At 41.0% G+C, this 13,507-nt stretch overlaps 1 protein-coding gene across 1 annotated transcript in view; it reads left to right on the top strand.

The window, feature by feature from the left end:
- Nucleotides 1-604: 604 nt before the first annotated feature.
- Nucleotides 605-13,507, top strand: part of col8a2 (collagen, type VIII, alpha 2) — a 117,095-nt gene continuing 104,192 nt past the window's right edge. The window contains exon 1 of the mRNA XM_042507074.1: nt 605-647. The gene's annotated coding sequence lies outside the window, so the exon portion shown is untranslated. The remainder of the gene's footprint in view (nt 648-13,507) is intronic.

Here is a 13,507-nt window from a genome sequence, read left to right as displayed (position 1 = left end):
GTGACAGGCGTAGTGGAGAGATCCATGAATGTGAGTCATTCATTAGCACCTCTTTATAGAGTTGTGTACCTCATTTTAAAAAAAGGTACAGTACCTAAAAATAGGAGCAAGTAACATGCACGGAAAACTGCATCTGATGTTTCCATTTTCACATTTTGGACACTTATATAAAGTGTTTGACGGGATTAAAACCAAAATGATTGTGGTGTTTCTTTGACCACATCACACCACCTGTAGACCCGCCCTTGCTACTGGTGTTCTAAAGGCCAAAGAGGCCTGTAACACCAACCAGCAGCTCAAAGGAAATGCATCATTATTTCCGCCTCCTGAAAGAGGTTGAACTCATATACATCCTCTTTATATGTGTGCACAGTGTGTAATATGGAATCATTCAAGATTAAATACAATTAGACTTTCTATAAGCTGACAGAGACGGCTTCATGTTGGAAGGACAGTGGGATGGTAACAGTGTTTCCTTCTTAATGTTTCCATTTCAGGGCAGCCAGAGACTGAGGTGGGAGGAGTGTGGATGGTCACCACGGCTGACAGATGAGGTCACAGCAGGAAAAGGAAGTGGGATACACGCGTTTGACCTGTCAACTGGGCGTAGGATATGTGAATCGTCATCTGGGGCCAAGTCGGGCCAGGTCAGTCTGTCTGTGTGTCTTGCACCTTACAGCAGCTCACCCGGTCACTCCTACTGTACTTTGTGATTTTTATTATTCCACTGACAATCAGAAGTTTGGATAAAAATTCAATTTTTTATCAAAATTGGAAAAAAGTAAAGTACTGCTGACCATGTACAACTTGTTATTGGTGTATAGTTAATGATGAGGATGGCTCCGTCACAGCTATACTGAGGATATGCCCAAAGCGAAAACAGAAAAAAAGGACTTCTTTGGATTGTAACAGCAGAGCACGTGCGTTTATTTCCTATGTGAGGTGGTATGGACGTCACAAATGAGGCTTCTTTTTGTGAAGTGGTGGATGTGACCCAAATAGTGCTGGTATTGACCTTGCTAATGGACTTTTTACATGTTTTTACATTAAGATGAGATTAAGACTTAAGGAATCCCACATTGGGGAAATTCACATGTTACAGCTGCTCAAGAGTCAAAAGCAGAGAAAAATGCAAAAGTGATTTGAGTACAAACAACAGATGAAATATTGCAAAATACCAAATAGATAAAAAAAGATAATATAAAATATAAAAATTTGAATATAAAAATCAAGTAATATTAAATAAAAAATATTTATACACTATACACACACCTTTTACTTAAACAAATACATACGTAAATACTCTTTCACTGTAACTGTCAGACACTGCCAGGTGTATGTTTATACCAAAATAGTATTGTAATGTAAAGTATGCGGAGAGCCTTTACTGCCCTCTGGTGTCATTTACAGGCACACTGCTTTGCTGTTCCTCTGCTGTCAGTGTCGGAGTTTGACACATATAAAACTCCCTAGGCTAATGTGCAGCCAAAAATTCTGGTTGTGCCCATACTTAAGAAGGTAAAATAATAACACAGAGGCTCCGTAGTCTGAACTAAGAAGGCAAAGTCTTTATTGCATTCCATAATAATAATAATAATAATAATAATACATTTATTTATAGAGTGCTTTTCACAATACTCAAAGATGCTAAAGAGAGACAAAAATGTCAATGGCAATGCATTACAAGTTCAAGAAGCAATGTCTGACACTGTTACAGCTTTTCTCAGGCCTCTGGACAATGTCTTCTTCTTTGTGTGGCTTTAGTGTTACAGTTTTATCACTGCCTGTGGGTTTGGAATGTTCTCAACAGCACTTCAGTTGTTTTTTTTCACATTTTTATTTGGACAGAGGTTTATAACAGTATGTATTGACAGGATTTTTTTTGAAAATGGAGGAGAAAAACCCTGTTTTTTATGTAAAAAATACCTGCGTTTGTGTGGATTTGGGCTTCAGTTGAGGCATACTGACGCCTGCACTGTTTTGCCTTCATGAGGTGTTGCAAACCTCATTCAGCCAAAAATCTCCAGTGGAGAATCCCTTATGATTGTGCCAATAACAAATCATTGCACTGGTGGAAAAACTGTCTTTCATGCAGTGTCTATTGCCAGGTTTATCAGTTTAATCTAATTGAGGATCCTCGTTGGTTTCTCTTGACAAACTTTGGTGGGAACAGATCTGTCACACAGACCCCAAAGGTAATTATGAAATCAGTGGCGCGAGATAATTGGCTTCTATTATCCTTGTCTGGATGAGTGAAGGCAAACAAAGCTTTCCTGCAGAGGAGGGAAACAACAGTCTTCCCACTGTCCATATTACCGGAGCACCTTTTGAGGTGAAACTGGAGAAGACATTTAATGCTGTGAAATGATTTTGGCTTTCTGCGGGGATCAGCTATGGGGGAGGATATTACAAGAGAAAAAAAATGGCAAAATTGTTTAATACAGGCGTGAAACACACTAAGTTAAAGAGTTAAATTGGATGAGGTCTGGACTCTGTACATGTAGAGAAACCACAGCAAACCATATATCCATTAGGTCATTCCTGAGCAGTTTTTGGCATAATCCTTTTTAATATGCTACTCCATCCACATCTCCTACTCACTCAGCTTCTCCCCTGCATCATTTTCTCTCCATGGTATTATGGTTTCGACGTGATAATTCCAATTTACCTTTATGGTTTTGACTCAGCATAAATCTCTTTCACTGGACTTCAACATGGACTTAACACGGCACAGCAGGCCCAGCCCAAATGCACTTTCTTTCATAAACCTCTCGATCCTATTTCCCAGACTATTATGCTTGCATATTTCAATCGGCATGGAGCGCAAGTGAGGGGTGGAGGAGGAAGGGGCAAGAGGGAGGGGAGGGGGAGAGAGAGGGGAGGAATGAAAAACACAAGGAGGTCAGCAAGAGAGACATTTCTTTCTTTCACACCATGTGTTACTGTAAGATATTCATTTCCTCTGCGATTCCTCTCCCTCCCTCCAGCCCTTTGTTTTTCTTCTCCATCACTGTCAGTGTGCACTGGCTGAGGTAGTCCAGGTCGCATCAAGTCCACTGGATCACGTCTCAATCTTGGATCCATCCCTGCAAATCGGTTTCCCAAATTGTGAACCGTGCAGAGTGCAGCTGTGGTAACCCGAGAGCTTTCTGTTGTAGTTCTGAGCCGCCAAAGCCTATTAAAAATGAGCATGTTTGACTTCTGAGCCTGGTTTTGCGATTGAACTAAAGGGACAATCTTATTTATCAAATCGAATCTAGATAGAGATCTGTTGACTTCATGTGAGATTTCTCGTCAGACTTGGATTGACTGTAAGGTAACATGTCAGCAACATTGTCTGCTAACAGGGCTTTTATTTGCAAGCCAGTAAAATGTTATTAATTCATGTGAAGCAGTAATTAATAGATTCTTTGACAATCAAGGCAAATGAAAAAGAAAGTAAATTCCCTCCCTTATTTTGGTTGCATTTTTCTTTTTCTATTTGTCCGTTTCCAACCCTTGGCCTGTACTGCCCCCTCAGTAAGGCTGAAGTCATTATTTAACAGCGCAGTATGGCCTCAGCTTTAGACATTCTCATCGTAAAATCATAAAAACACGGCTGTGGTTGTACTTCGAAATGCAAGGCATTCTGGCAGTCAGACAGTGGATGTAAGTCATTCCATGTGGAGTCGAGGGTTGCAGAGGCTCAAAGTGTCACATGCTTCTGTTGCTGCTCTTTGGTTCCCATGCACAGTAGCCAGGGATCCTCATTAAATTTTGTGTTTTCATTGAAGACTTAATGTGTCTGTCCCATATTGGCTACATCATTGAAACCCATCAAAATAAGGAACGTGGTGTTTTTGACATCCTGCATGATCCGAATGTAATCCATCTTCGCACCAGAGGTAACGTGTTAAGCAGGTCAGAGGTCGTATAGACACAGGCGTTCACAAAAGCACTCAAATAGTAGCTTGTTATGCTGACAGGAAGCTGAACTGTTGCTTAGAGTAACCATGAGGTAAAATGCCCTCCTGACCTGCTTATGAACTTTCTTGTAAGAGATTATTTTTGGGCTTTTATTGCCTTTAATTGACAGGACAGTATGAAAAGGGGAGAGAGTGAGGGGGAGACATGCAGCAACGGGCCGAGGTCGGATTTGGACCCGCGGCCGCTGCAGCGAGGACACAGCCTCTGTACATGGGCACCGCTCTATCCACTGAGCCACCAGGCGCTCCCTGCTTATGAACTTTCTTTGCGATCTTTTGTAGATGCAGTCTTTTTGTGTGGTTTATGAGATTCATGTCAGTCTTGGGTTCCTGACTTCAACGAAGCCACCAGAGCCCTGGAGCTGTTCAAATAATGTCCATTGTTCACACACAGATGCGTGAGTTGGGCTCCTTGACATAAATAAAGGTTAATATGGGGGAGCTCAGAGACGTGCGTCTACATCTCTCCGAGGCTCGTCCCTCTATCTCCAAAATAGGCACTTTATAAACTCACAGTTGACAATAAGCTAAACATGATTCACATTTTTTTAAGCGCCACAACTGCTGTGAAATGACTCATTTACCATTTGAATTTTATCCATATGCTGTGGTTACTTTTGTAAAGTCTTGAAGAGCCAAACGATTGAATCACTTCATTCCCGTTCAAGTTAGCAGAGACATTAACCGGAAGTAGTCGGCCTGGTCAGCGGAAGTCTCTAATGCGCCTTCTCTATGGGCCACACAGTGTTGAAGTAGTGCCAATCATCTGGGTAGTTTTATGCGCTGCAGTTGAACTTTTTAGACTTCATGCACTACTGAGCAACTCTAATAGAAAAACAATGGTGCCAAAACTCCAATGCTCTATCCAAATTTTTACATGCATTCATGAACTAAGCAGGTCAGGCCAGTCAAACCTTGGATTTTAGACAAATAGAGACAAAGTGCAATTAAGTACCACCCACATGGGAGGGACAAACAATTTGTCATCCTTCATTGTCTTTGTATTGTGTAAAGGTGCCTCGTTGTCACTTTCGCCTGCTAAAAAGCAATAGAAAAATACCTAAAAGCTGCTGTGTGGTGGCACGTATTACCAGCAGAGTAAAGAACCCAGTACTATGTTTTTATAAAGCACCAAACTTAAAAACTGAGCCTTTAAGACAACAAAAGTTTATAAAAGATGCAACACATTTGGAGAGTCCTCAAAAAGTTGTAATATCAAACTATTTAACTGGCAATTCAGTGGGATAATTTCTCAGAGAAAAGCATGGTAGACAGAATGGACACTAACATAAAATGTCAATTCTGAGTTTGTACATATAACTCTTTTTTTCTGGTAGCTGTAAGGCGCTAAAATAATCCTTCTGATCACCTCATGTTTTCAGCTAGCTACAGGCATTTTGTTAGTGTTTTAGCCCTTGGTTGCATATTGTGGCACAGGATATTGTCCCCTCTGTTCGGCGTGGTTGCAGGTAACAAAAAAACCCTGTTAATGACTGGCACGTCCATTGTGTAATAGCCTATTTCCCCACTGAATTGAAGCCGGTGCTATGCTATCACAGTGTAGGTTAACATTAGCCCCTCTGTGCTGCTCTTTATTAAAATTAGGACATGCAGCTTTAGTCTTAGTGTTTTTAGGGGGATATCATGTATGTATCCATCAAAAGCATACTTAAAATTCCTCACATAGTGTTCACATTTTTATGTAAGTCAGCTGGAAGCAGAGTTTTCAACCAACTCATGGAGCGAATGTTAGCTAAATTAGCCAGCTAGCTTCTGCTGATAAACTGAAAGGAATTTCAAGTAGCAAATCAGCTACTGTTATCTTTGTAAACCGCGTACAGTGTGTGCTGTGCGGAGAAGTGCGTCGTTCATCACAACAGAGAATTTGTCATCAAGCGACATCGTGGTGTTTTCTGAGGACGTCACCAAAGCATTGCTGGGATAATATTTAGCCAGGTGCTGGATGTGGATTGGAAGACGTTTAAAGAGCTGAGTGCTTTATGGAATCCATATCCCTCCACAGCGGGGCCCACTTTGGGACCAGAAGAGTAACGTAGAGGTCTGCCTGCACAGTGTCCCCCAGAGAGGGACAGAAAGAGAGACAGGGGAAGATGGAGTGAAGAGGAAAGAGCAGGACACAATGATGGAGCGTGCGGAAAGAAAGTGAATACCAGATATAGAGAGAGACAAATACCCCTGTGTCCGACAGTGACAGTTAACTCTATACCCTGCAACGCTGCAAATCAGGCCCCGTACTCTTGCTATTTTCAAACAATTTGTAAGGGAGATAATCACATTTTGGATCGAAAGAGCTCCACGCCATACTGAAGAAGAACTAAAGAGCTCTGCTACATTCCTGCCTTTGGAATTTGGATTCCTATGTTTGGAGACATATGCTTTATATACGAGCCTGGACTGGGCCCACGCACTGCTTTATTTTCTTAACCAGACACCCACTGGCATGTAACGTAACTGTGGTCGAAAACAGGGAGAGGTTTCAGCAGTGTCCAGATCCCACCCCACCCCACCCGCCGACGTCTAAGCACGGCGCCTCACCCCACGTGTTTAGCTTGTGCGTATGTGTCCGTGAAAGTGAGAGAGGCTGAGAGATTCAGGAAAGAGAATAGTAGGATTTGGGCCCTACCAGAGGGCCACCTCGGTGGCTAGGGTTACCTCCACTCATTCTTCCCTCCCCTCTTCCCTCCATTTTTTCCACATGAACAGGAAAACCCTGGCTCTCCCTCCCTCTGAGAAATGGTGTGTAACTCTATGTGTCTATGAGACCGAGGTGGGTTGAGCTGGATCTGCTTGGCCTTGGGAAAACCACATACGAGAGTGTACCTAGCCTCCAACATGCTTCCCGCAGAGAAACGCACATCAGGGACATTCACGGCCCCCTCATAAAATCTGCACCCCCACTTTCATCTCCGTTATGTCTTTCTTTGTTTCTTTGTGCCTGTCTTGCATTCTTTCTTTCTTGTTTTTCTTAGGTTTCACCAAGTTTAGCATTCTTTCTTTCCTCCTTCCTTTTTCAAACGTGCAAACATGTCAGTGGTAATTCATGTTGATAGCGGCCTTTTGTCCAAATATTTCCACTGTAACTTTAACCAAGAAATCAATGGTAAATCCTTTTAATCGAGCTGTTTGCTGAGGTGGCCACAAAGTCCTGCTTTCCTTGGCTAGTTGGAAACGACCTGTTTAAACATACGCCCGTTTCTCTGTTTAGAGTGGAGTTTTGGATTTAACCCCTCAGTCCGCCAGTCATCACACCTGATGGGAACAGATAGGCTGAATCTGCTTAAGCTGTCAGTCAGAGTTGGTCTTGGCTGTAAGTGCAGCATGTGTGGGTGGTGTGTATGTGCAGTGGATCTACAGTGTGTCAGTGTGTGTTTGTTTTGTGCACATGGTTTTTGGGGTACAGAGGGTATGCAGGGATTCTGTGGGTCATCTGGATGTACTGTGATTATGTAGAGTGTGATGTACAGTGTGTGCAGTGTGTAGGTTTGTCAGCTCCCTGATAAGTCTAGTGTGCACTGAGGCACTTCTATAGTGTGTAAGTACAGATGTTTTCTCATCTGCCACCTCAGTAGTTAAAGTTTGGTTAAGTTTATGCTATTAAAGCTGTTTTTCCAAGATTAGAAATTGATTTTGGTTAAGTTCCAACTCCTACTTAGAAGAGGATTTCAGAAGAAACAACCACCGCTGTTGTTTCTTTGGTCAGACAGTGATTTTCAGCATGTTAAAATTTATATTGTGTGTAGCCTACATTTAGTGTGTGTAATGTGTGCTGCTGCATGTTGGCTTTTAGTTGAAGGTTGAATTGTAGGTAAGGACTGCACCCTTGTACCATGTTTAAGTACAGCAGCATTAATATCTAAAAATCTATATTATAGTTTGTAAGAAGAGGTTATATTTTTTTTACTGAGGAAACATTGCAGTGAGCAAGCATTACAGTGCCAAGACAAAAGAGGTCTGCCAGATCTACTTGAAATCTAGGACCTGAGACCCTGACCTGGGACCCATATGGATTTGGGCCCACAATTTAATATGGCCATTTGGGTCGAGTCCCATTCTGTACCCGAATGGGACCAAGAAGACCCGTGATCAGAGCTGATTATGAGAGAAATGCACTAATGCTTGGATTTTCTTTCAATTCAGTTCATTTCAATGGGCTTTATTGGCAGGACATTTGCCGAAGCACAATTAAAATTAACATACAGTGAGTGAAATTAACAACAGATCACGTGAATAACATTATAAGTAAAACAGAGTAAACAGGTAAACAACAAGTAAAGACATCGGAATAATACATAATTAATATTTGCTTGAGGTCATTAAAGGAAAAGCAAAAACATTATATTAATGAAAAATCATAGAATAAAGTGTAAGTGTAGCGTCGGTTGTCTCTAAGGCTGTGACGTGCACTGACATATCTTGCTGCCTCTGTGGTGCTGATGCTGTTTTCTCCAAGTCGATGTTGCATTTTATCTTTACAAATTTAGATTTTCATATCTATTCTTATTGCCTGTATGCTAAGCACTTTTGATTGCCTTGTAAACTTGCCTCGCCTTACGGATTAACAGGCTCTGGTGATGATGCGCCTAAGACGTTAAGAAATAGTCAAGGACACACACACAGACACACACACACTCCTTTTCTTGGTCTGTTCACGCATATGATCCCAATTACGGAATTATAGACCCTGCGAACAGCCTCACTTTCCCCACTGACTGATGACTGAGGGATTTTAGGGAATCAGAGCTGTACCACTTGATGGCACATACACTTACACACAAAACAACTCCCACTAATACATTATAATACTTGTAATTAGGTGTCTGCAAAAGGACATATGCATGTTACACATACATGAACGTAAATGCAGCTTGACATAAATCATAACCTTGCCACCAACCTATTCATTCAACCACACACAACCACAATCTTTTACACACACACACACACACACACACACACACACACACACACACACACACAGATACACACATACAGTGGAGTCTGTTCTCATCTGCAGGCCGCCCCAGCCCACAGATGTTCCCTCTCAGGGTGATCTCCAGGATTTGAGGAGTGTTTTGAAGCGTTGGGCCAATGACGCGCTCCAAAGCCCTGGAGATTTCAGTGGCGGGCCCTAAAAGAGTATTTGCCCTACCTGCTGAACTCCACAGAGATCCCGAGCTGCTACTGACCATGATATTCAAAGGGACAAAATTGAGCGTGTCTGTATTTGTGAGTGGAAAGACATGCATTTTTTCAACTTTATTCTTAGGAAATACAGTGTGTTCAGCACAGCAGTCCTGCATGCATTTATTCTTGTAGTCTCAAGAGCTTTTTTTATGTACAGATTACATGTTGGCAACCTGCCTCTGATACACATGTTTTCTGTTCCCTAATTGGAAAGACTCTACATTGACCCTATTTACATCTTTGATCCCCTGATAACTGATATATTTTGTAGACTTGGCCTCTCACATGTAAGAGCCAATGGGGAATGTTCCCAATAAAAACCTGAAAAACCATTTGTATACAAATCTGTGTTTGTTTTGGTCTGCTGCACACTTTGAACTTTTTTTTTCATATTTAAATGTTTTTATGAAAGTTTTCTGACCAGTGAGCATGACATACGGCAGACTTGTCCTTTATTATACAATGGAATAGTAACAGGCAGTCTCAGTGTTATTTGTCATGCTTGCCCTGAGGGCGGTGTATAAAAAAAGTTTAACCAGGATAAATTTGCACCATGTGTAGTTTTTTTTAACATCGTGTGACATCAGTGGTTTTGCTTCAAATGCACTCAAAAGAAGAATAAAATAAGAAAATCATAAAACGAGTCCAGACTCAACACATTGTGATAAACATTTCACTTAAATTAGATTCTGCAGGAAAAATCTGTGAATGTTTTTACAATTCATTGCAAGGCAGATTTTTATCAATTTGTGCTTACTATAAAGTATTTAACAGGCTTTGCACAAGAGGCAGAGAGTCTGAAGGCACGTGAGCGGCACTGTGAGGCTGTGCACAGACACCGGGATGCCTTAAGCTACATGTTAACGTCAGAAAACAGTGACACTGCTAACATGCTAATGTTTAGCAAGCTTAATGTTTAGCATTCTTATCCTTTTATTTTTGGTGGATTATTACAACACATGCTAATTAGCACTAAACAAAGAGTACAGTTAAGACTAAGACCAAAAAAACACAACGAAGTGACAACGCACAAATGTAAAATAAAGCTTAAACAATTGTGTAAACACTACTCAGGCAGATTACTGCTTCTCAGGTTTAAGACTGGATAGTACCTATAAATGAAAATGTAGTTTACTGGTCAAATAGTTCAAACTGACTGGGTCATAATGGGGTGGCACCATGGTGGACACTTAGATTTCAGGGGTGGCCTGTGCCACCCTAGGCCACTCCTTAGACATGCGCCTGCACTATAAGAAAGTTTGAAGGACCTCCCAAAATGTGGTAGTTCATCCTGAGTGGTACATGAACATCCGCACCAAATTTCACAGCAATCCATCCAGTAGTTGTTGAGATATTTAAGTTTGGATCACTTTGGTGGACCAGCCAACATTTCCATCCCAAGAGCACTGATATCTCTTTGTGCTGTTTGTGCATGTGTCTGTATTTTGGACCTGTGTGTGTTTTTTAAAAGAAAAACAGCAGTGTGAAAAAAAGTCTGTTGCCATTAACTATTGTACAGTTTTTTCTTCGAAACAAGGGCCCATGGTGGTCCACCAGAAGTGGAGGGATTTCATCTATCGATACACATTCTCTGATTTTTCCACTGAATGTAATAAAGACTCCCATGGTGGATGATAGTATGAAAATTGAGACATGTTTAGTGTTATTGTGATCGTGCTGTATGGTAAAATCATTTCTGCCCTGACTGTGTGGTTTGATTTTTAATCAGAGGCAAGCAGAATATGCTTGTATGCAGTCTCATTTTGGGGTAGTACAGTCTGCGGTCATTTTGGCTTTCTTCCCTTTTGAATTGAATTGTGAATACAGAGGACATTAATGATTGGATCATTCCTACCATTACCATGGGAAGGCAACAAGAAATGGTTGTCGTCCAACTCTGGCTGTGGTTCCACAAAGCCAAACTGGCGGTGCAAGGCCTTTTCCAGACCTTGATTATACACTGCAAACTCCCTGAAAGGAGCAGAATATTAAGGCAGATAATTGTACTTCAAGCTTTCTGAAATGGAGAGCTCCAGAGGTATGTTTTCTCACAGCTGAAAGGAATAGAATATCTGTGCGTTTTCATTCGGACTTGGAGCGAGGCCGTCAGACAACGAAGACGACCAGGGGCATTTTGTTGCCCTGAGCCTCTTGGTTTCGCAACTTTTGTTATGTAACTCTTTCTGATTCAGCAGTGCTCACTGCCGATGAAGAATGTACACAACTAAAAGAGAGCTGGATCTGTACCAAGGTTTCAATATGTTTCCATTTTGATCCTCAGAACCCACACTGGAAACACAAGGCTTTGGCCAAGACCATTTTTGAAACAAGCACATATGAGTGAATGTTACAACTTACAAACACGTTTTCCTTTTTGTAACATACAGAATGGAAAAGGAAAGAGCAGAGACTGTAGGACTTACTATTAATGACTGTCTTTAAATAGATCAATGCAAAGGAGGGTCAGACTTTGTTGTCATGAAAACAACAACATTGGCTGTTAGATTACAGCACCATATTCTACATTTGTTTTTTGTGGGGTTTTTTGTCTATGATGTGCACAAAAATACCTTCTAGGGGTTTTCCATATATAGAAAAACATAAATGAGGCCATTTTTTTTTTTTTGCATCTCTGAAATTAAAATTTTAGTAGCCCACTTCTAGAACTATAAATTCAAACTGAGAAATAGTTAGTTGTCCTTAGTTTTATACAAGATCATCAGTTCAGTTTTTTTAAAGATGTGGCACAAGGTGTGAAGCTTATATCCGAATTAAACTTTGCAAAGGACATTGCAATCGATCTCACTCCCAACTCCAACAGGGACGCTTGGTCAGCAGCCCTCGACGTCACCTGGACAACCTTTAGGCACCTCAGGTGCTGACATTTTGTGACACTCCGAGAAGTATAAAGAGCTAGAAAGTCTGCATAAAGTGGATGGGAGATTGATTGGTCAAACAAACTCAGGACCTTCACTTGGGAGACTGCTGTTTGTGCCCCGTGTGAAATGAAAGGTTATTTTAGTAACATTTTAGTGTGTTAATATGCAGAATACTATGCTAGTGACATATGTCACATGACGTTATATTATGTTAGTAACGAAGGTACTTATTTAAGTCATCGAACCATGATGGGTTTTTTTCTAAACCTAACCATGTGATAAGGAAGTAAATGTTAAAACAAAGTTGTTTCCCTACCTTCTAAGTTAATTTCAAAAGGAGACAGCATGCATTTTAATGAGTGGAAAATGTATATTTCCTGTGAAAACAGATGTTAATTTTAAGATGTTGTATGTAACAAGCTTAAATGTTGTCCCTGGGCATCCAAAACTGACGCAGAAGGTTTTTTTTTTAGAGCGTTATAGTTTGATGTGTAAGGGCACTGACCAAGTGTCAGTGTTTGACGAGTTGGGAGTGAGAATGGGATGGACACTGACACATAGGTCTCTGATATTGTGGACAAAAATGATATAAAAAATGCACATCCTTCCTAAATGGGCCTCCAGCTGGTGTTCGAACACAGCCAGTTAGAGTTTATGAAACCTCTACATCTCGAACGATTGTTCAAGGACCAATCACTTGACATATATATACGTATATATGTATGTATGCATGTATATATATATATATATATATATATATATATATATGAGGTTTATTCCCTAAATCTACCAAATGCCTTTGTTTCTGTGGTTCTGAAATTTTCCACTGAGTCGACATAGAGTGTAACCATCTCTCCAGGCCATGGTGTGTGTGTGTATGTGTGTGCCTTTGCTCTTTTAAAGGATGAGGATGGGATTCATTGAGGTTTGAAATGGGAAACAGACTAGCAGAGACTCTTCCAGGGGTGATTATATCTGTGGGATAGTGGGGTCCATCCAAATGTGTGTGGCGTCTTTGTCTCTGCCTGGCTGCCTAATGCCCCTCAGGGGGTTCAGAGCAGCTTGAGGCTGAAGGGTGCTGCTTCATACCTGTGTCCCTGGAAATTTGGGCATTCCTGTCCTCCGTAACACTGGCCTTCTTCTTGCAATGGAACGATTTGTTATTGAGTAAAGTCCATGATTAGACCTAATATTTACAAGAACAGGTTATTTGTATCTCCCTATGCCAAGAAAAACTTAAAAATACCAAGAAGCGCTCCAACAGAAACCATGAAATTATGACCTTGGGACTGAGTTTATCTTGATAAAATACGAGAAAAAAAGTTGATAAGTATGTTGAATGGGAATATGATACTTGTGTATCCTTGTCATAATTGCATTACTGAAAGTGTGGGTTTCTGAGCATGTCTTTTATTCTGACACACACTAATAGTAACTTCCTGTCTGTTTGCCCACATG

Source organism: Plectropomus leopardus, chromosome 18, assembly GCF_008729295.1.
Source record: "Plectropomus leopardus isolate mb chromosome 18, YSFRI_Pleo_2.0, whole genome shotgun sequence".
Classification (NCBI taxonomy): Eukaryota; Metazoa; Chordata; class Actinopteri; order Perciformes; family Serranidae; genus Plectropomus; species Plectropomus leopardus.
This window is presented reverse-complemented; position numbering and strand designations above follow the sequence as displayed.